This window comes from Canis aureus, chromosome 18 (genome assembly GCF_053574225.1).
Source record: "Canis aureus isolate CA01 chromosome 18, VMU_Caureus_v.1.0, whole genome shotgun sequence".
NCBI lineage: Eukaryota > Metazoa > Chordata > Mammalia > Carnivora > Canidae > Canis > Canis aureus.
The window spans coordinates 2,542,231-2,565,297 of NC_135628.1; the positions used below are offsets into that span (position 1 = coordinate 2,542,231).

General features: G+C 38.5%; 1 long non-coding RNA gene across 2 annotated transcripts; it reads left to right on the plus strand.

Moving 5' to 3' along the window:
* The first annotated feature begins 18,884 nt into the window (after nt 1-18,884).
* LOC144288227 (uncharacterized) lies at nt 18,885-22,246 on the plus strand. 2 transcript variants are annotated; one of them, XR_013356198.1, is made up of 3 exons: nt 18,885-19,045; nt 20,527-20,712; nt 21,412-22,246. It is a non-coding gene; the product is annotated as an uncharacterized LOC144288227 (long non-coding RNA). The 2 variants fall into 2 exon arrangements; XR_013356197.1 differs by lacking the exon at nt 21,412-22,246 and having other exon boundaries at nt 20,527-21,019.
* Nucleotides 22,247-23,067: the final 821 nt, after the last annotated feature.

A 23,067-nucleotide genomic window follows, 5' to 3' on the forward strand; every position in this document is an offset into this window, starting at 1 on the left:
TCCTCCTCACAGGAGTTGTTGCAAAGCAAAAAAAAAAAATAATTGAAGTCCAGATCGTCCATTCTTCCTTTTTTATGGATCATGGTGTTGGTGTCAAATCTAATGACTCTGCCTCACCCTTTGCAGCAAAGATTTTGCCTTTTCCCCCCCTAAATATGTTATGGTTTTACATTTTATATATATACGTCTATGATCTATTTTGAGCTAATTTTTGCATAAGGTCTGAGGTTTAGACAAGGTCCTTTTTATTTTTTTGGCCTATGGATATCCAGTTGCTTCAGCACCATTTGTTGACAGTCCTCTCTCTCGGGTGTGGAATTGCTTTTGCACCCTTGTCAAAAATCAGTTGGGTGCATTTTGGTAGCTTATTCTTAGGTCCTTTTTTTATTGTTCCAGGGATATTGTCTTATCTCTTCACTAAAGCACAGTAACACTTAACATCAACTACAGTTATTCCTTCCGCTTTATTACTCTTTTCCAAAACTGATGAAGTTTTCCTAGGTCCTTGTCTGTCTATGGACATTTTGTTTTATTTTATTTATTTTGTTTAAGTGGGTGGGGAGCTTGAACTCAGGACCCCGAGATCAAGAGTGGAGCTGAGATTAAGAGTCAACATTCAACCGACTGATCCAGCTCCCCTCTCTCTACATTTTAGAATGAACTTCTCCATGTCTATAAAACATCTCACTGGGATTTAAATACACATTGCATGACCACCTATAAATTAATTTGGGGGAAGAGACATGTTTACTCTGCAGAGTCTTTCAATCCACGATTGCCATATGTCTCTCCATTTATTTAGCTCTTCTTTTTCTTCCATCAGCATTTTGCAATTTTCAAGCTACAGATCCCATATATATTTTATTAGATATATGCTAAGTATTTCATTTTCTTTTGGGCAATTATAAATATCTGGTATTGCGTGTTTTTTAAAAATCTTAGTTTCCATATGTCCGTTGTTAGTATAGAGAGGTTCAGTTGATCACGTACCTGCAATTCTGTTGAACGGATTAGTTCTTGGGCTTTCTATGTAGGGAATCATGTCAGTTTTATTTCTTCCTTTGCAATCTGTATGCCTTTTATTTAGAGCGTTTTTTTTTTTTTAATGCACTTACAGTCACATCACTACCCCTTTCAGTAGTGTTGCATCTTTTTTAGAAACTAGTCCACAGCAGTGAATATTGAACCCTTCAGGATCTCAATTTCCTCCACCCTTTAAGCCTCATCTCATGCTGTCATAATATTAGCGCACTTCACCATCTCCTTCAACTATTTTTAGCTTTCAGAATTCGGTGCGTTTTATCTTGATTCCGGGGTCTTGGTTCACACATCTCTTTCTCATAACTCTCAAGTACTCAGCTTGTCACAATCTCTAGGAACCGCTGCCTAATCTCTTCTAAATTATGTCCATCTCACGTGCTCTATCAGAGACTGTAATAGGTTAGAAGAGATGTTGTGTGTTTCCTTCTTTGTCTTCACCAGTAGACTGCAGCCTCTTTGAGAGAAGGCAGTGGTCTTTTATCTCTGTATCCTCAGGATCTGCCATTGTACTTGGCATGTAGTAGAAATAAAGTGAATATTTCTTAAAGGACTGGATGCTCTTATTAGATAGTTAGTAGGCACGTTTTCCCCACTGTAGATTATTTCTGTAACTCTCCAGAAGACTCGTAGAGTATCGAGCTGATTTTTTTCTACCACGATGTACAAAGGAAAACAAATCACCTTAACAATGAGACAAATGACCCAGATTTGTATAGCTGTATAAAAAGGGCTTTCTCGATATACTCACTACAGTCGGTTCTCAGAAAGGCCCTGTGATGGGGGTGTTAATCTTATGTTTATTTTATCCACAGGAAACAAAGCTCGAGAAGGTGAAATGATGTTCCAAGATTACTTCGTATACCTGAGTGGCAAAAGCTGACTCATTTCCAGGCCTTCTAACCCTAAGTCGCATATCCTTTTAGGTCTGCAAACACGCCAGTATCTACAATAGCAGAGTCTTTGTCAGTTTGCTGTTTTCATGCTGGTGATGAATCTGCAGACAGGTGCATACTATGTTATTCAGCCTCCGTGGCACATCTCTGAGAGGTCTTTGGCCAGGGCAGGAAAATCCGTCGGTGGTCATGGAAAACGGGAGTACTGCATCTGCTCATTCCATATTTTAACCAATTACGCTAACTGCCCAGAGTGATAAACACATTTTAATGTCTCACTCAATGGCATATTTCACATAAGACAGTTTTAGTATTTATGACTATGTTCTTAGAACCTCTTCCAAGACAAGCCTTTCTGAGAGTCTGTATTAGCTTATTTTATTTTATTTTTACCTATTTTTTACTTAGGTATAATTGACACATGACACTGTATTTGTTTAGGTGTACAGAATAATGATTTGACGTATGTATATATTGCTAAAGGAATAAATTTAGTTAAAACCCATCCCCACACATAATTACACATTTTTTCTTGTGATGAGAATTTTGAGATCTACTTTCTTAATAGCACTGTATTATATATTTGGAAGTTGCTGACTGTAGACAGCATACTTTGTATTCCATCCCCATAATTTGTATACCTCATAACTGGAAGTTTGTATCTTTTGAACATTTTCATCTATTTCCTAATAACCCTGTATGAGGTTTCTTAAAATACAGTATCATCTTTATTAAAGAAACAAAATCCTACATTAAGAAAGAATTCAATCGACTTGTAAAATGAACAAAATTTTTGGCCAGAAACTAAAATCTTATGCATTAAATCTTGATTAAGTTCTAGCAATTAAAAAGAAATTTGTTTTGTTAAATATCAGGAAAGAAAATAAACATCTTTACCCTAAAATATCTGATCACAAATTGTAAACAGAGAAACATAGAGAAATAGAAATAAAAATAAATTTTATTCACATTCTAGATTCCATATTATTCCGAGTTAGGCCAATAAATGTACTTTATCCAAAGGTAATTTTGGTTTGGTTTGAATCCTTTGGTCATCAGAAGTACACAAAAAGTACACACAAAAAAAGCTGTCTTCTAGGAAAATAAAAATAAAATCTGACATACCAGTAAGGTAGGGGGGACATGAGAAAGTCACAGAATGGGTAAGGGCTAGTTAAATGCTTAAAACATACTTGAGATTTCAAATACCTCACAGTATCCTTGGAATATGGTCATCAGGGAAAGGGCGGTGACCCTGTGTCTTTTTTTGGACCACTATTAAAAAGATAGGTTGGCAACCTACGCTTAACTTCTTTTTTAACTTCCTTTTCCCCTTTATTAATACTGCAAAGTGCTCTTCAAAGTCCTCTTCAAAGGATCTTCCTCTCTTTAAGTTTTGGACCTTGAACATCTCCTATTAAAAATAACCCATTTTCAGGAACTTTATGCCTCATATACAGAACATCTTAAACATATTTTATATTTTATATGAAATGGACTTGACTTTCCAAGTTCCCACACAGAGATACAAAAATCTAGCCATCAGGTTACAGCTTCCGTTCCGCCTCATGGGATGGCGATTGTTATGAAGAAGCGTAGGGGTTGTTTTTAATATAAAGAACATATTTTTGTTGTTAAAATATTCATGAAATGACAGACGGTGGTGCACATGGCGTTCCCATGATCTAAAAAGGCAGGGGACGGATTAGAGGGAAAACCCCGGTGTTAATCACTTACCAGGTGCAAAGCACCGCATTGCAGGTGCGCGTGGCCCAGCATGACCTGCCCTCGGGGAGCTTGACCCTGGGGTGCAAAGGGGAGCACGGAAACCTCTCTTAACCCAAAAGTAACCCTACTTGTGAGTCTCATTTCAGACTATTTTCCCCAAATGCTTTACCCTGAGAAACTGTTTGTGTGTTAGGGATGGGAAAGGAGGGAAGGTAAGAGGGTACATATAAATTTGCTTCTGGGTCTCATTTTCATACTTAGGACTTTGGGATTAATTGCTACGGAATAATTCCAGCGCCATAAAAACAGGAGAATTGTGACTACAACCTGGAAGAAGCAGCGAGTGTTCCCAAGAAATAAAAGCGTTCTTTCTCTAAAACTGCGGAAAAGTAAATTTTTGCAGATGTTCCTAACGTGGGCAAAGAAGATAAATTACTCCAGATAGTTTACGGTCATTGAAAATCTTGAGGAAGTCTATAAAGTTCTCACCGATTAAGAAGCCACGTTCTGTGAGAAAATTGGCAATTAATTTGCTTGTTTACTCTCTTTAAAACTGTTTGATATGCTCTGGCAAAGCCACTTTGATACACAAGTATATTTGCTTCATTAGTTCTACGCACGATCATGTAGTTGGCTTTAATAAATCACTCAAAATAGTGGCATGCAAGGCAAAGCAGAACAATGTAATACTTTAAGATGTTTGGCTAATAGAGGATCCCTGCACTCCCCCACTTTTTTAGGCGTTGGTATTATGTAAATCTTGCTTGTTTACAATTTAACCTGTGCTGGATTTTAATTTAAATAAAGAAAATTATTTAATGGAGGGTTATTAAACAGGTTTCACATTGCAGGTGTTCCAGTCCCCCAGGTGGATACTCACTAAGGGAGCTTATTAAAGTTTGTTCGACTTATTTATGTCGCAGTCCTTTTCCTCCTCCTCTCGTGTGAAACCTGCGTGGCCCAGAACTCCCACTGACGTTCCGGCAGAGCCTGGGTTTATAGATTTGGGAAGAGCAACACGCTTGAGGCTTGGGATGCTCACCAAGCAATCGCGTTTGATGTCTCAGTCTAGATGTGTCGGATTTTTCTACAGCATTTCTGTCTGGGAAACGCGAATTGTACTCTGCATAAAGAAATTATTTGGAAATTTGGTTCCCACCCTCGCAAAGAGAATCGCCGGAGGAAGGGGGTATAAAGAATTGCATAAACATGTTAAGAGTATTTGAAATATTTTATGATGCATAAGCTTTTTAAAGCATTTGTAACATGAAAAGCCAAGTCGGGGACAACACACGATGGGAGGGGAGGCTACCGCGTGGGAAGCAGGGGTTGCTTGTGATGGAAAAATAAATCGGGAAGTTTGAGGATAAGGAAGTTCTGACACGGCTCCTCCTCCGTCAGACTGGGCCCTATTTCTATAACTGGTTTCAAGAGGAGGAAACAGATCTGCTTTGTTTCATGATAGTCGCATGTGGGAGGGGGCTGAGGAGAAGAACCTGGGAGGATAAAAAAAATGTCTAGTCCAAATAAAGGGTGTAGTTTTCAAGAGTAAATGTAGGATGGACATAAGACAGCTTGTGAGGGGAAAAAAAGAATGTAGTATGTGTGATTACTTGACGTGGGAATGTAAGGGGGACAAAAGGGTGGGGACACCAATTTTGAGACTAGTGATGGAGAGAGTAAGGACAAGACACAGGAGAATCCAAGCAGCTGCTACCCCCCCACCCCGCAGGCCGGTGGGGACAGAGGTGGCGGGCCGCTATGCCCGCAGGACTCCCGAGGCTACAGCTCCACTCCTCCTAGAAGTCTACCTTTTTGATATTAAACATTTGGACATTCATGTCCTGTTCTCGACCTGCAATTCACTTCTTCAGATCTCCTTCTTAGATGCGGTAAAAGAATCTTGAAAAAGGGGAAATGAAGATGTCCAAGGGCATGTTAGAGGGGGCGCAATGATGCATTTCACGGGCTCTCACACTCTCTACTCCAGAGCTTCTTCCCGCCTAATAAAGGAATATATTTTCATCAAAACAACCAGTGGACTAGCTGGTTAAAATATTTTGAAATGTTTAAAATTCTCTTGTGCTCATATATTAGGACCCCAGAGAGTGGCAACATACATGTAGCCTATTAAATTCTAAAAATCTGACTTAAATATCTTTCTATCTCTGTCCCTGTCTTCCTCTCTCTCTCTCTCATCTCCGTCTTAAGAACCATGAGTTGACCCTGATATTCCTACCCCATAGTTGTAGTACCTTTCCTTAAAAAAAAAAAAAAAAAAAAAAAAAAAGATCTTATTTATTTATTTATTCATGAGAGACCCAGGCAGAGGGAGAAGCAGGCTCCATGCAGGGAGCCCAATGCAGGACTCCATCCCAGGACCCTAGGGTCATGCCCTGAGCTGAAGGCAGACACCGCTGAGCCCCCCAGGCGCCCTGTAGTGCCTTTCTGACAATGAGAGCCCTATTTCTCATTATCCTACATATGTTCCCTTATTTTATTGATGCTCTTTTATGCAGCTCATCACCTATGGCTGCCACTCTTACCTATACTCGGCCTCCAATACTTTCTGGGGGACACCACTGCATGGCCACCCCCAGTGGCCACCACCCCCCCCACCAAGGAACCGAAATCCCGCCTTGAGCCTCCATCTGTGTGGCCGCCTCCATCACCCCCTCCTGGTTCTGACACGTACTGGGTCGCCTCCCCACTTGGTCTCCAACACCCCAACAACAGGGCTGTCCTATTCCTGCCCTGTGGAATCCCTCCTCCCTCCTCACAGCTCTGACACCCTGCTTGGTCCACCACAGCTCAGCCCGCCTCCTTTCCACCTCCCATGGGGACACATGCTTAGCTCAGCCTTACTTAAAGTAGGAATAAATTGTTCAGGAAAGAAAGAGAAAAAAAAAAAAAAAAGATGGGAAAGAGGGAGAGCCAAATCGACTTTAAACCTTAAAAAAAAGGGACTTGGTGATTCATTATTTAATTCTCAACAAGCTTTTTCTAAGTGCCTACTATTTCCTAAGTTTCACGTAGGGAGTTTCATGTTTCGTCCCTGATAATATGGGAGAGAAGCTAAACATATTGGTAGAGTGGGAAACACTAGGTAGATGTGTACTTACATATCACTGAAGATCGGCAGCCACCTACCTCTCCAGGAATCAGAGACAGATTCCTTAGGGGGCTACTTCTTGTGCAGAAAGAAAAATAAAAGGTTACCATAGCAGGCCTGAGCCTGCTATCTTTGGAAGGACCTGCTTGAGCTCTTGGCCCGTGGCTGGCGTCTGGAAACCTGGCCCCAGTCAACAGTCAACTGATAGATTCACCGTGTGGCCAATACGCTTTATGCTACACACCTTCCTTCCTTCCTTCCTTCAGGTAGCCTCCTACCTGCTAGGCAGAGGGTGCTCGCGTGACCAGGCCGCAGCCGGCTCTCCCTGTGCCTCCCTGGGCAGGAAACATTGCACACATGCTGTGGCGTCTCCTTCCTGGACAAAGAGGACACCCCATGGGACACTGCACGGGATGGAGGGAGCATGAGAAAACCACCACATGCGCTCCTCCAGACACTGTGCCTCCTTTGCCTATGATCCAGCCCCGTTTCTTCACGACATCACTGTCCCCCTACCTCTTCCTGGTAAGTACACCTCTGTGCTGACTCCCAAGAGTCTTTCCAGCCAATCTCTGAAAGTGGGGGTGGTCTTGGGGACACCAAACACACTCCTGGAAGGAGATTTAAGTCCCATTTTGTCAAGTGAAAATGGCACTCAGGGCATTTCACGGCAGAAGAAACGGGAAAAACAAGACATGGAAATGGGAATCAAGACGACACTGAACAGAGGAGGAGCCATAACTGATCCATTGTTTCCTCAGCAGTGAGTTCAAAGAAAGCCATGTCCAAAAATAAAAGCAGAAGGCGGATCTCAGAAGTTCCTCTATTAAAATAGTATTACTTCTTAATGCTTTAGAAAGTATTCAGGATGGAGAGGAAGTAAAATTGAGCAATTGGATGGATATCTTGGAGAAAGGATGACAGGTTTCTATCCCTCATTCATGCTTTTGAGTAAAATTATTTGTGCTCCTATCAGTACACTATTGACACTCTGGAAAATTATTAACCAATTAGCCATTTGGTATTTTAGATTTTCAAAAATAGAATCATATAGGAGTTCTCAACTTAATAACTATTTCTTGCAATAGACTATCATACATTTTTATTCTACTCATAAATTCTGATAAACCTCAGAAGAGGCAATAAATTTGGCATTCCTTATTCAGTGATATTAGCATTTTGTTTTATATGTTTTGGGGTGTTTGTCAGCTTTAGAGCCACCTTATAAGTTTCAAAATATAATACATCTACAAAATGAAATTTATCACTTATGTATTGTATGCAATGTGAAATACTCTGTCAACAACTTAAAATACAGTGTCTGTAAAATATGGTGTCTGTATGGATGAGGCTGTTACATGTTTGCCTTTGAAAAACAAGGCTGTTCATCTTCATTCCTTCTAGACCACCTTGGGAAAAAATACCGAGACCAGTAGGTTAAACCTAAATACACTACTGGTGGGGTTTGGTGCTGTTATTTTATCTTATTACTATTATTTTTTAATTTCCAGAACTTCTCATTGGAGATCATTTCAAAGTAAAACGTTACTAACTCTGCAATTTCTCATTAGCCATAGAGTGTTTCTAGTTTTTAAAACACAAATCTGTCTTTTAACAAATTTTAAGTTATTTGCGATACCTAGATAATCGCTTGAATAAAATAGAATACAAAAATGCTATCTTAATAAAATTTTATTCCCACAAATAGGGCAATATTCTGATAGTCTAATAAACTTCATTTTAAAAATACGTAAGATTGCAGAATTTCCTTGAATTGCCTAAGCCAGTGATTATTATGACAATAGTCAATGAATAGTTTTGCTGTTTTTTAGAACATATTTGGATATCTTTGTGGGAGGTTTCTAAGATTCATCATAGATAATTTTATATTGCAGAAATATGCCTAATAATATCATACTCAGTGACTTTTTACTCAATAATTTTTCTTACACTGATTTTTATGTGTCTCTGCCTATTTAATGTTCCTCCTTGTCAATCACACATGGAATGAGCTCTGCATCACAATGCAGAGTAAATAATAAAACATGTTTGGTAGTTATGGAATTTTTCCCCAAAAGCCTTATGTATTGCTTAGAGAGGCTATGCTTTGCTTCAAGTCAATAAGATGGAAAACGCATGGCTGAGTCTGAATCTCTGGATTGTTATTATCTGCAGGAATCTTCTCATGTAGGAGAAAACATTAAGAAAGACACACCTATTTTGCAGCCTATGTTCTAAATGAAGAAATCAGAAGATGACAGCACATTTTGAAACAAAATTACATGATATTTGAAAGAACCCTTGAAAAATACATTTGGAGATACTTAAATCAATTCCTGTATCTCAGGTACCAGTAAAAAAATAAATGAGCCAGACTACTCCATCAAAACTTGGTGTATGAAACTTAGCAATACTGTTGAGGGTCAAGATAAGTAACATGTACTTGAAATGAAACGTGAATTGAACGTGACAAAAAGGTATCTGTTATATTTTGAGATTCTCATAGCTTTAAATGTACAAAAGTATTTTTTGCTAATTCTTGTGTATGCTAACATTTTCATAAATTTGAGTAACATTTTGGCAAGTTTCAATTTGCAAACATTTTTTTAAAAAGATGTATTTATTTGAAAGAGAGAGAGAAAGAGTGCACACGTGGGTGGGAGAGAAGGAGAGGGAGAGAGAATTTCAAGCAGAGACCACACTGACGCAGCACTAGGATCAGGACCTGAGCGGAAACCAAGAGTTGGAGGCTTAACCAACCAAGCTACCTAGCACTCCTCAATTTGAAAGCGTTTTTTATTGCGTATGTTTTACAAAAACTTTTATTATCCTTATGATTTTTTATTTTTACATGTCTCATTATAAACTCATTATTGGGATGCCTGGGTGGCTTAGCGGTTGAACACCTGCCTTCAGCTCAGGGCGTGATCCTGGGGTCCTGGGATCAAATCCCACATCAGGCTCCCTTCATGGAGCCCACTTCTCCCCCTGCCTATGTCTCTGCTTCTCTCTGTGTCTCTCATGGATAAATACATAAATAATAATATCTTTAAAAATAGTAATAATAATAAAAAAATAAACTCATTATTATTTTATGTGTTGAATACTATGGGCCAAACCCTGTACTAAACACCAAAAACACAGAATCCAACCAAACACAGGAAGCGCCATTGTTCTAGAGGTCACATTTGGATTATAAGGACATACTCTATAATGCAAGAGGTAGCTCTTATTGCTTTATTTACTTTTGTTCAGGTCACTATTGCCTTTTAACAAAGCGTGTCAATACTGCAAGGCCTCTGGCAATAATCGTTTCATTTTGCTCAGAATCTGTAATGTGCTTCAGACTTGGCAAGGAAGGCCATCTCTAAACCATGCGACATAAATCCACATGGCTGACGGTTGGTGCTAGTTGTTAGACGGAGGCTCAAGACAAAACTGAGGGCCTGCGGCCTTAGTTCCTTTCTATGTAGACCGCTCCATGTGGTCTTCCTCTATGTAGACCGCTCCATGTGGTCTTCCTCACAGCATAATAGCTGGGTTCCAAAGGCAGGCATCCATCCCGAGAGCAAGGCAGCTCGACCACTTATATGATGACCACAATCATCACATAGTGCCACTTCCACTGTATTATTGCCTCAAGGGGCCACCCAAGGTCAAGAGGAATGGACATAGATACTGCACCCTTTGATGGAGGAGGGGCAAGATTCTAGAAGATCATGTGGTACTTGAATTTTTTTAAAAAAATAAAGGTCTCATATTAAGATAGCTTCTATAATTAAGGTGTAGTTACAATAACTTGTCAGACTCCATACTCAAAGCCTTATTAATAAACTACAGTTAGGTATATACTTCCATTCTAGTGTCCTATTTTAGTCATTGAAATGATGTTATTTAGGGGTATCTTGGTGGCTCAGTGGTTGAGTGTCTGCCTTTGGCTCAGAGCATGATCCTGAGGTTCTGGGATCGAGTCCCACATAGGGCTCCCCGCGGGGAGCCTGCTTCTCCCTCTACCTATGTCTTTGCCTCTTTCTATGTCTCTCATGAATAAACAAATAAATTTTTTTTTAAAAATGATGTTATTTAAATGTAGCAACACTCTATAACCAATAGTTTGTTATTAGTAGCAATGACACCTTGAATAAGTCAACTTGAAAGTTAGGTATTATGATAAAACTCTTCACAATCAAAATTACAATAAAATAAATATGGAAGATTATATACATGAAGATAAATCTGAAGAAGATTTATCATGAAGAGAATTCAAGAGTGAATTCTCAGATTTATGGAGGGACTTAAAGCTATGTTTATTTTTTTGTATATAGACTTGAGTGAAGATGAATATACACTTAAAAATCATAAATACGACTTTGCAGCTTCTTATCACTTGGAAACATCATGAAATTAGGGTTGAGTATGAAAAAACTTTCAACATAATATTTATCAAGCATTTATGATAAAAGATCTGTCACAGATTGTCAAACATAGCAGGGTCCCTACCCTCAAGGATCCTTGAAGACAGTAAATGTACCAAGGAAAATAAAAGCTAGAACAGAAGGAGCACAACATGTAACATGGGAGCAAAGAAGGAGGATAAATCCATTCTGACCTCCGTGAAATGATGAAGAGAATCATAGTGACGTATTAGATGCATGAGGGATCCTAACAAGAGGACTCATTTTTGGATAATGAGGTAGAAAGCTTGGATGAGGGGGCAAAATGGGATTTCTTCCCAAAGTAGCAGTGTGACCATTGGCTATGTGAGAAAGTTTGATTCAATAGGGTAAAATAAGCATTTGGATGGAAATACTTGTAACATTTTCTGGGTTGAGTCAATGAAAAGTTTACCAGCTACTTTTGTAAGTAAAAAGTGCTTTTAAAAAGATATAAAGTCACTCTCAAGTCTGTCCATTCCTTTTCACTCCTGTTCCTTCCATAGACTCTTTTCCAGGCGGTTTATGGCCAAAATCTCCTAACCAGCCCCTTACAAGTTTCTCTTTCCACCCAGGCAAGATCTACAGAGATATGTTGGAGATTAAAAATTACAAAAAAGGAGAAAGGCACTTACTTCACTCCTCTGCTGAATGCTTGAGGAGCTCATAATTATCTGGAGCACAAAGTTACAACGCTCTCTGCAACGGTTCCATTTTATTTCCTTCAGTCCGCACGTCCCCCATCCCTCCCCATAACTCCAAAACGATTACGAACACACGCGCATGGTAACATAGCCATGTCAAAATACCTGCAAATTTCCAGCTTTCCTTTTTATGTCTTTGCACCCGTTGTGTCCATGACCTGTGATATCGATGCTATTTCTCCCCCTCTCTATCTGGCAACTTCTTGCTCAGATATATCCTATTCTTTAAAATGTGTCTTCAAACCTATAAGTTGCACCCTTCTTCCTCTTTATTCCTGCAGAACTTATATCTCCATAATAACAGCTACCATGTTTTACATTCTGCAAGGATGAGGTGGTATTCAACTATCTTCGTGTCTCACTTACTAAGCCCAAAGTAGGTGCTATCTTCTGACCCTAAATACAGTTCTCTTTAATGCCCGATTCCACGTTACTTCTTGAGGAAAGGAAGCCATGAGAGGCATCCACCAAGTGACTAAACATAATTTAAAACAAGCTAACTTATGAAAAGAAATAAAACACCGTCTTAAAAGAACTTTGACTCTATCCATCATTTTAGAGGCATGTTTATAGGCACAGGTATTATTGGGAGATTGCAGAATCGATTGAAGGAACTAAATAGCACTATAAAAATATTTACCAGTATAGATTTAAAGCTAACATTGCTTGTGTATAGATTTCTGCTAAATAATTAGCCATAATACTTGAAATTGGTATATAGGATGGCAAATGGTGAGGATATACTTTTCCAAATTCATTAGACTGTATGCACCTCTCTTTCCTCAATACTTCAGGGACATTATTCTTATCAATGAATAGAATAGTGTTAGTAGACCGCCACTTGTAGTCAAAAAATATGTTTTATGAAAGGAAAATATAATTTGACTTCAAGTCACAAGTTGCAAAGTGTCTAGACTCTACAGAGATCTGTTCCTCTCGTCAATTTCAGTTTACAAAACATGCTCACCATTGAATTTTTATGTGTAGGCAAACTTTTATGATCTTTAGAAGGATTACATTGAGCTGCTGAGCCTACTTATATGTATAGTCAATAGGGATATCTCCATCTACATGCGAGTTTATACTGATTTGAACAAAATAAAAAAAAAAAACCTGTAGATAATTTACAACACCCGAAACAGCAATGTTAGAGTCTGAATAATTGAACAAATGGGTATTATATATGAGCCATAAATGTAGATTTGAAAAAAATATGTGACACAAAAATCACGACTAATGCTCAATTTATCAAAGGTTTTAGAATTGGATATCTAAAGATACAGCAGGTCATAAGCCACCCGGTCGAACAAGGTCACTTTAATGTGTGTATCATTAAGCTCGGCATCACAGATACATTGTCTGGACACATAGGAAAGAGTGAAGGGAGCCCCTACCACACACCATGTAGTTCTCATTTTTATGGGATGAAAATCTGGATATAGTCTGCTTACATCCCTGAATCAGTTTCTAATGGACAATCAGTAAAACTTGGCTGAGTTCTGACGTTTACAATAATGTGCAAATATGCTTAATAAGAGCACACATGAGCATTAATAAATACTATGGTGCCTTTAAATTGATGGAAATAAGGCAAAAGTTCATGTTTCCTATTGGAAATTGAATGATAATTGTATGACTTGTCTAGTCTAGACTCCATTGCCATAGTTACTGCCTCATGATTAATTCCACACTTATGGACCCAGCAAAAGGGGTAATTTCTGGGAACAGAAAGGAAGGGCACACATTTGGAAGGAATTCAAATTTAAACTTATATTTCTCATAGGATTCCTTTATAAATCTCTATAAATGCCCTTGAAAATATATTTCAAGTTGCCTGGAATGTAATCACAGGTCATTTATGGAGTTCTAAGCATTTCTATTTTCTTAAATATTCAAGCAGTTTTCATTTGAAATACAGTATAAGTGCATGAATAGCTCAAAGTCCATCTTCTAAGTAGAAACTTTAGTATCATCAAATTGATTTTCCAGAGGAAATATGACAGCAGGGATATGGATATATGTACACAGATCTTTCCCTCCACTACTTTTGAGGTGTTCATCGTGAGGCATTTTGGAATCTTGGTAGAGAGAGAGACTGCTTATGAATATGGCTCAGATCAGCCCAATTTCAGAGTTTGCCTAGGTGAAGCCACACCACAGAATATTAAAAAGAGACCAGAGACCCAGAGAGAGAGAGGCAGAGACACAGGCAGAGGGAGAAGCAGGCTCCATGCGGGGAGCCCAATGTGGGAGTCGATTCCAGGACCCCAGGATCACGCCCTGGGCCCAAGGCAGACGCTCAACCACTAAGCCACCCAGGTGCCCAAGACTTTTGGTTTTTAGGCTCAGGTCATGGTCTCAGGGTTGTGGGATCGAGCCCTGCATCAGGCTATGCTCTCAGCACAGAGTCTGTTTGTGATTCTCTCTCTCTCTCAACCTCTCCCTCTGTCCCTCTCTTCCTCTCTCTTCCTCTCTCTCTCTCAAATAAATAAATAAAATCTTTTTAAAAGTCCATGAAATCAACTCCAGGCAATCACTATCTGTTTGTGTGCAAGCAAAGGATACATCCTTTATGCCTGAATAAAGGTCCTAGAAGGATTTGTTTACAAGTCTTTTTGAGACATACTTTTATTTCCTTGGGTAAATATCTAGGATTGAAATTATTAGGTTTTATATATATATATATATATATATATATATATATATATATATATAATATATTTTTTATTTAACAAACTGCTAACAAAGTTTTAGAAAGCAGTTACAGAATTTGTATTATCTTTAGCAAGGAATCACAATCTCACCAATGGTTGGTATAGTCAATCTTTACAAATTCAGCTATTTTAAAGAGCACATATGTAGCAATATCTAATTGTGGATTTAATTTGCATTTCGCTGATAACATACAATGTTGAATATTTCCATGTACATTTTGCTCACTTATGTAACTTTCTTGTGAGCCATCTGTTTAAATCCCTTGGCTATTTTGTGTTATTTACTTATTTTTGAGTCATAACGTTTTAAAAAAATATTCATCATACAAATTCAAACTGTGATACATGTATTGTGATATCTTCTCCTAGTCTCTGGCTTGCTTTTCCATCCTCCTTATAGATTCTTTTGAAGAGTGTAAGCTTGTCATTTTGATGAAATTCGATCTATCAATTATTTCTCATGTTCATGCTTTTATGTCCTAAGAAATTTTGCCTATCCAAAAGCTTTGTAGTTTTTCTCCTATATTTTGTTCTGAAGTTTTATTTTAGTTCATTTTTTACCTTTTAAATTTAGGTGACTCATTTTGGGTCAATATGTATATATGACCCGAGCTAAGGGTCAAAGTTCTTGTGTTTGTTTTTCTGTTTTTTTCTGCCATACGAATATGTAGTTTTCTCCTAGGACTATTTTACTGAAAAGATTCTTGTTTCTCTCACTGAAGCACCTCGGTAGCTTTTGAAAATTAATTGACCATACATTTGCAGGTGTATCTCTGGATTCTGGATTCTGCTCCACTCATCCATAGCTTTATCTAACATCAATACTTTTTTGGACTATAGTAGTAGCTTTATAATAGATGACTTTACAGGTTTTAAAAACAGGTAGTCTAAGTCCTCCTACTGTGTTCATATTTTCAAAATTGTTTTGCCTATGCCAGCCCTGTTGTAAAGCCATATAAGTTGCAGAATCATCTTCTTAATTTCTACATAAAAAGCCTGTGGAAGTTTTATTGGCACTGCAATAAATTTATAGATCAGTTGGTGATAATTGTCAATTTATGATGAGTGAAGATAGTATAGCTCTCCATTTATTTAGTTCTTTAATTTCGCTCAGCAGTGTTCTGTAATTTGCAGAGCATTTTGTGAATTCATACTTAATTACTTTATATTTTTAATGCTATTGTAAAGTGTTTTTTAGACTTTTCCATTTCCAAATGTTCCTAGATAGGGTATAGAAATGCAGTCAAATGGGTATCATGTGAACTTATTGACTAACCTAGTGGCTTTTTTGTAGCTTGTTTGCTTCTTTTTTTAGTGCACATGTGCCACAGTCTACATATAAATATAACTTTTATTCCTCCCAATTTGTAAGACTTTTACTTATTTTTCAGTGGTCTGGGTCTCAAACACAATGTTTAATTGAAGTGGTGAAAACAGGCATTCTCGTCATGTTGCTGCTTTTAGAGAGAAAGCATTTAGTCTTTTACCCTTATGTATGATGTTAGTGGTTTATTTTTTCTAGATTACCATTACCAGGTTGAGGAAATTCCCCTTTATTATTAATATGCTGAGTATTTTTATCATGAATGGATAGTCAATTTGTGAAATTATTTTCTGCAACTTTCAAAATAAGATCTATTTTCTTCCTTATTCTGACAATATGACAAAATATACTCTGATTTTTTCATATGAAACCAACATGCCCTACCAAAATAAACTTGGTCATGGGTTTCCTCTTTACATAATGCTGGATTAGATTTGCTAATATTTTAATAAAGATTTATGCATCGTGACCATAAAAGATATTGGTCTTTATTTTTCTTTTCTTATACCTCTCTGGTTTTGCTTTCAGGGTAATGCTGGCCTCAAAACATGAGGCCCCTCTTCATTTGTTTTCTATAAGAGTTGGGTAAATAGATGAGGAAACAAATAAACAGAGAGATGAGGATAACTCTTCCAAGATTATACAACTGGTAAGTAAGAGGCAAAGCTGGTTTGTAATACCTGGCAGTCTGACTCCAGAACCTATGCTCTAAATCGTATTCTACTCTAAACCTTAAGAGAGCTAGAAATACAATTCCATGTGAGTTCGGAAGAGACAAGTCGGCTTCTGCGCTGACCTTAGAAGCAAAGGTCAAGCCTTGCCAGAGACAATTATGAAAGAATAGAGGCAGGGGGAATTGTCCATTTGTCATTTTGCTGACATATAACTTAGAAAGTGAAAAGAAACTTCGTCGTTATCTAGTGCAAGACACTCTTTTAAATTAAGAACATGGGACATAGGAATGATAATTGATTCTAAAAAGGTCATACAGCTAATTAGAGAGAAGTCTGGGAATAGGACCTTGGTTTCCTGACTTCTGGTTCAGAGCTCTTTCTACAAAACCTCCTACTTTGCATACATATTGAACAGATTGTTCTATTATGTGCTATTTGCACAAGGCTTTCTTTTTCAACAGGGCTATTCATCATTCTGAGGGCAGGGGCTACAGCATATAGAGCCTAGTTCCAAGAACAAAGATAAATGATACCTATCAAAAAAAAAAAAAAAAGGGGGATATTACCTCATAGTGTTTTTTTTTTTTTTTAAAGAAAAACATCTATGGTTCATGCATTTAAATTAATGAAATGTAATGAATTTTTAATAGTATTTTAATAAGTATATGGTAAGTGCTGCTATCTATCTCAGGTGATGGAGATACAAAGATGAAGAACCGTGAAAAGATGATTAAATACACAATTGATTACACTTATCATCCTCCCTCATTATTTGATGAGTTTGCTTGAAATGTCCTCCCCCATGATATCCACACCCATTCAAATGCTTCCTCCTCTGAGAAGCCTTCCTTAACTCTACCGCTTCTATCCTCTATTCACTTTGCCCCTACCTCTGTTATCCCGCTTAGCACACCGCACCACAATGTGGTGTACGGCAGCTTGTCACTCCTATGAGACGTGGGCGACTGGGAGGTCACATTCTCATTTCCATATTCAGATTTGTATCCTCATCGAAACAAAATCCAACCAAGTTCCAACACAGTTATTGACACACAGTAGGAACTCAATAAACCAGTCAGTGTGGAATAAATAGTAATATGCTTTCAGCTTAAGGATAGAACGGGCTTAATAATCAACTTGGGAAAAGTGTTTCCCAAAGTCCACGTGAATTAAATCAATGACGTAATAATAATAAAGCACTGACTCTTTATTCACTTGGTTCTTGTGTCTCCTTCCACTTTCAGATATCAGTAAATCGTGATATTTACATAGATTAAATTAATAGAAACTGGTTTTACCTTAATTTGAGTTTGAAACATTCCCAACATTCACGTCTGAATGGATCATTAGGTGTGCAAGGTCTCTCATTCGGATGGCACAACACAAATGTATCGAAAAGGCTTATATTTACGGAGTTGGGATTTCAGTGACAAGCAGATGACCCACAGCACAGTTACTAAGAGAGCAGAGAAAGTGAAAATCCTGAGATAATTTAAAGGAAGGAAGAGTAAGATCAATCAGCATATTACATGAAGCCAAAAGAGGAAGGAGACAGGAAAAAGACCAGCATCTAACCTCAACAATCAGAAGATCGCTGGTTTCTTAAAGGAAAATTGAAGAATAGGGGGGAAATACATATATATCCTGGGGAGGAAAGGAGATTCTATTTATGGACACGCTTATTTTGAAAAGAAAGGAACAAAAAATGGTCAATGAGCTATCTATCTCTATCTATCTATCTATCTATCTATCTATCTATCTATCTATCTATCATCTATCTATATTTTTAAGTCCTAAAACTAAAGGAAATTTGCCAGACAGAAAGGTTGATGGCGCCTAACAAAACAGATGAAGCAAACTGACAAAGACACATCATTACAAAATTTAAGAAAACATGGGCCCCTGGGTGGCTCAGTGGTTGAGCGTCTGCCTTCAGCTCAGGCCATGACCCCGGGGTCCTGAGATCAAGTCCTGCATCGGGCTCCCCACAGGAGAGCCCGCTTCTCCCTCTGCCTGTGTCTCTGCCTCTGTCTCTGGGTCTCTCATGAATGGATAGATGGAATCTTTGGGTAAAAATATATTTAAGAAAACAGGAAATCAAGGGAAAATGACACAAGTTCCCAGAGAGAAAGAGGAAAACACACAGCACAGACGCAGATTCTCAGTGAAGCCTGGTTTCCGACTTCTCAACAACACCAGAATTTAGAAGGCAATAAAAGATGTCCTTAGAATTCAGAAGAATAATTCTTCCCAACTAGAATTCTATTTCAGCCATGTGTGAGGTTAGGATATGGGAAGGCAGGATCTAAAAGACTCTCATTGACGTGCGGGCCTGGGCCTGGAGCAGGTCAGAGAGCTCGATGAAGGCTACCCCAGGAAGACAGAATGTATGAAATTCACTTGCTTCTGGCCGTCTTGATAGGTGCTTTAAAGAATAGCAAACACTTCGGGGTTACAATAATATAATCGCATAGAAAACTAGTCCAAAATGATAGTCTTGAACTCCGGGGAAAATGAAGACTTTTTCAGGATAAAGTAAAAAAATGATTTTAGAGCTTACTACGAGTGGGCTTACGTAATATTAATAATGTGGACACTGAATATTGATTTAAGCACCATTACAATGTGACCACCTTGGATACAGGAGGAGATGGAAAGAGTGTGGCGGGGTGGTACTGCTGGGAGGATCACAAATCGGCCTTGCTATGACCCTGCCTAGTAAGATGTCATAGATATTACCCGCCTAGGTACTGAGTGGTGTCCCCTCAAAATTCCCATGTCGAAGTCTTAATCCCCGGGGCCTTAGAATGTGACCCTCATTGAGGTAGGGCTTTTAAAGAGGCAATTTGGTAATGTGGGTGGACCCGAATCCCACATGAGCGGACCACAGGCTAAGAGAGGATCAGGACACAGACACCTGTTAGACTGAGACCCGACCACGGGATGACGTGGCAAGAAGTTGGGCAGCACCGGCCACGAGAGAATCCCCAGAGGAAACCAAGCCTTCCACCCACCACCCTGATCTTAGACCAGTCGCCTCGGGAGACTCTATGGGACCGTGACGTTCTGTTGTGGAAGCTACCGGTCTGTGACACTTCATTCTGGCAGCCCAAAAAAACTACCGGATCCCTGGGATTGGACAGTTGAGGAGCCACAATACAAAAATGTTGCATAGAGCAAAGAAGGTGAATTAGTGCTACAAGAGAGAGAAACCAAGGAGAGGGCAGGAGGGAACTGTTATTTTCTGCAACAATCTTTAGGTAACCGGCTTCTGAGAACAGAAACATGAATAGTTTTGACAGTGATTAAAACTAAACCTTAAAAAAATATGAACTTTTCTTCACTGGTTAAATAAATATAACATGTAAAGCAAACTTTTTTTTTTTTTTTTTTTTTACCCTGACTTTATTTTTGGAACTCTAGGAGGCTTTGAATTGATGAGCCCCCGGAAAACTAAATTCCACTCTAGACATCTTATCACATTGTAGTAGGTGAACACATCATAAAAAGCCAGTCTGAGGGCCACCTGGGTGGCTCAGCGGGTTAAGCGTGTAGCATCAACTTGGGTCGTGATCCCGGAGTGCAGGGAGGGAGCCCCAAGTGGATCCTGGGGTCCAGCTCTCAGTGGGCCTCCCTGCTCAGTGGGGAGTCTGTTTCTCCCTCTCTCTGTGGCTCCCCTCCTCATGCTCTCTCTCTCTCTCTCACTTGTTCTCAAATAAATAAAATGCTTAAAAATAAGCTAGTTTGAACTCTCAAAAAAAAAAAAAAATCCCATATAAATTGACCAAAGATCTTGCAAAATGTAAACTGTTACTATTGTTGTTATTATCATTATATTTTTTAGGCTCAAGTTGGGAGAATTATAGGGTCAGCGTGTGGAATGTTTTCCTTTTGTCCCTCCAGATACACATTGCACCTTTCTCTGGCCCTCTGCCCTGCCGAACTGAGCTTGCAGAATATATCTACAAACAATCACGCCTTCTAGATCAGATCGGATCTTGAAAATGGGAAAGCACTCCAAGTCAGAGGGAAAGAAGAGAGTGAGATCAGCGTATTTGATGTGGTTTTGCTCCTGCTGGGATGCCTCAGGTTGGCTGCGCCGCTCAATTAAAGATGACGATTCCTCCTCCCAAGGCTCTTGATTCTCCAGGGCTCTTTCCTCCCAGATTCCAGCAAGTAGCCTTTCTGCCCACCGCCCCCCCCCGCCCGATCCCTAGCTCACTGACTCCAGGTTACCGCACTAGCCAAGGTTCCCCTACTCCCAGTCCTCGTAAGCGGCCCCTCGATGAACACTCAATCCTGGAGGTATATCCTATTTCGAGTGTGCTAATGGATCTCTCTTGGGAATCTGACTGGTATTGTAAAACGTGGTTAAATATATTAGACATTAAACAACCTTCTGATCTTATGGCTTATTTTCAAATGGGTAGGATTTTCAAAGCTACTTTGAACTTTAATGTGATTATCACATATCAAGATTTCCAACCCTATGATACGCAAAGAAACTGTAATAATCAACTTCGTGTAAGCAGGAGGTGAAGCAGGAAATGACTGGGCATTTTGATGCAGCTGCTACAAGAGGATGCATATAATTATCATGCATCATGTTCAATACATTATCTATCTATCATCTATCCATCCATCCATCCATCCATCCATCCCAATTGTTCTAAAATCGAAGGGAATAGCTTTGTCTTTCAAGTAGCTATATCACTTGAGTAGAACACAAAAGAAAGGTATAAACTAGAGTGGCTAAGTACTTACTTAAGTCCTTATTTCTTATTATAGACCGTGGGGTTGCTTTTAACTTCTTGCTGATTGAGAAAAAGTGTGACAAATATTCATTTCCACTTCACTGGTGAACTAACGTAGGATGATTGGGAGGAGACTGAAGAAGTGACTTCAAGCCTTATCAGCAATTTCTGCCTACATTTGACCCGGTGTACTAGCTTGTGTGTACCTTGTAAATCCTAAAGGACCCTTTTTATTTCAAGCAAATTTTATGCCCTGGAGAACAAAGTTGCCAGCATTCATTTAGGAGAAATGTTATGTACTTCAATTCACTTAGAGATTATAGAAATAATGCTGAACAAAGAAACACCACTTCCAAAAGTGCCTTTAAAATGTTTCAAATCAGTACACAGGAGATCTTGGTAGGGTTTTACATCATTGAACTTAGTGTTCTTTCTTTCTTTCTTTCTTTCTTTCTTTCTTTCTTTCTTTCTTTCTTTCTTTCTTTCTTTTTCTTTCTTCTTTCTTTCTTTCTTTCTTTCTTTCTTTCTTTCTTTCTTTCTTCTTTCTTTCTTCTCTCTTTCTTCTTTCTGTTTTTTTTGCATTCTTTCTTGCTTACTTTTCCTTATTTTTGTCTTACTATAACTCTTGTTTTCAGACTGCAAAATTATAAAATTGTTTGAAAAATTTGGAAAAGAATAAAAAGGAAATAAAATGCACACCAAATCTTATCATATTGTAGTTAACATCCAGTGATGATGTATTTATAAATGAGGCCACGCTATATACATTTAATTTATATTTTCACTTCTTACATAATGTTGTATAGTGAGACTGATGCCATTATGTACTTTAAAAAACAAGGTGAAAAATGTATTCATTTTTAATAATGGCAGGAATAAAACTTATTCATGAATTATATGCACATATTGTGATTATTGATCAAACCTTGATTACTTTTTTCAACCTCAGTAGATAATTTGGAAGGGAGGATAATGGGTTGAAGTGGAAGGGTGGCAGTGCTGGCAGGTGATGCCTAAGGAGGTCAAGACCAGTCCAGTTAGGTGTGGATGGCTCATTGGATTAAACATCAAACATTGTGCATTACAGACCAGATGCTACCAATTACTAACTACAAATTGGATGAATCAATCAATCAACAACAAAAATGTAAATAGTTGCATGCTCAGGCATCATGCATCTATATCAGATTTTGAATGATTAATTCCCTAATAATGGGTATGTCAGTTGATTTCAGTTTGTAACATTAAAAAAAATGTGAACATTGTTGTATATAAATGAGGCCCCAAAGTGCATTCCTGACCACCTATTCCTGAGAGACCATTAATTTCTGCTGTTCTTTCTGTTTGTTCAGCCCTTTGATCTAAGTGCAAATATGGAACGGTAGGGATTCTCGGTGGAAAGAAAAATGGCAAGGCAATGAGATCAAGGTTGAAATTCTTGGTCTTCTTTCTAGGTATTTCAACATCAGGAATTTATTTAATTTTTCTTAAAATAATGATGCAAGCATTCGATGAGACTACATACAGGTTTTTCACTCCTCCTCCCATGTGTGGTTCCAGGACATATATACTCGACCCCTTGAGGACACAACATGTTAAGAGCTGCTGGGGGGTGTGGGATCTGGTAAGACCACCACAGTCAATGGTCATGTGCCTCCTTCTGCACCTCTTTGCTATAAAGTGGTTTGTC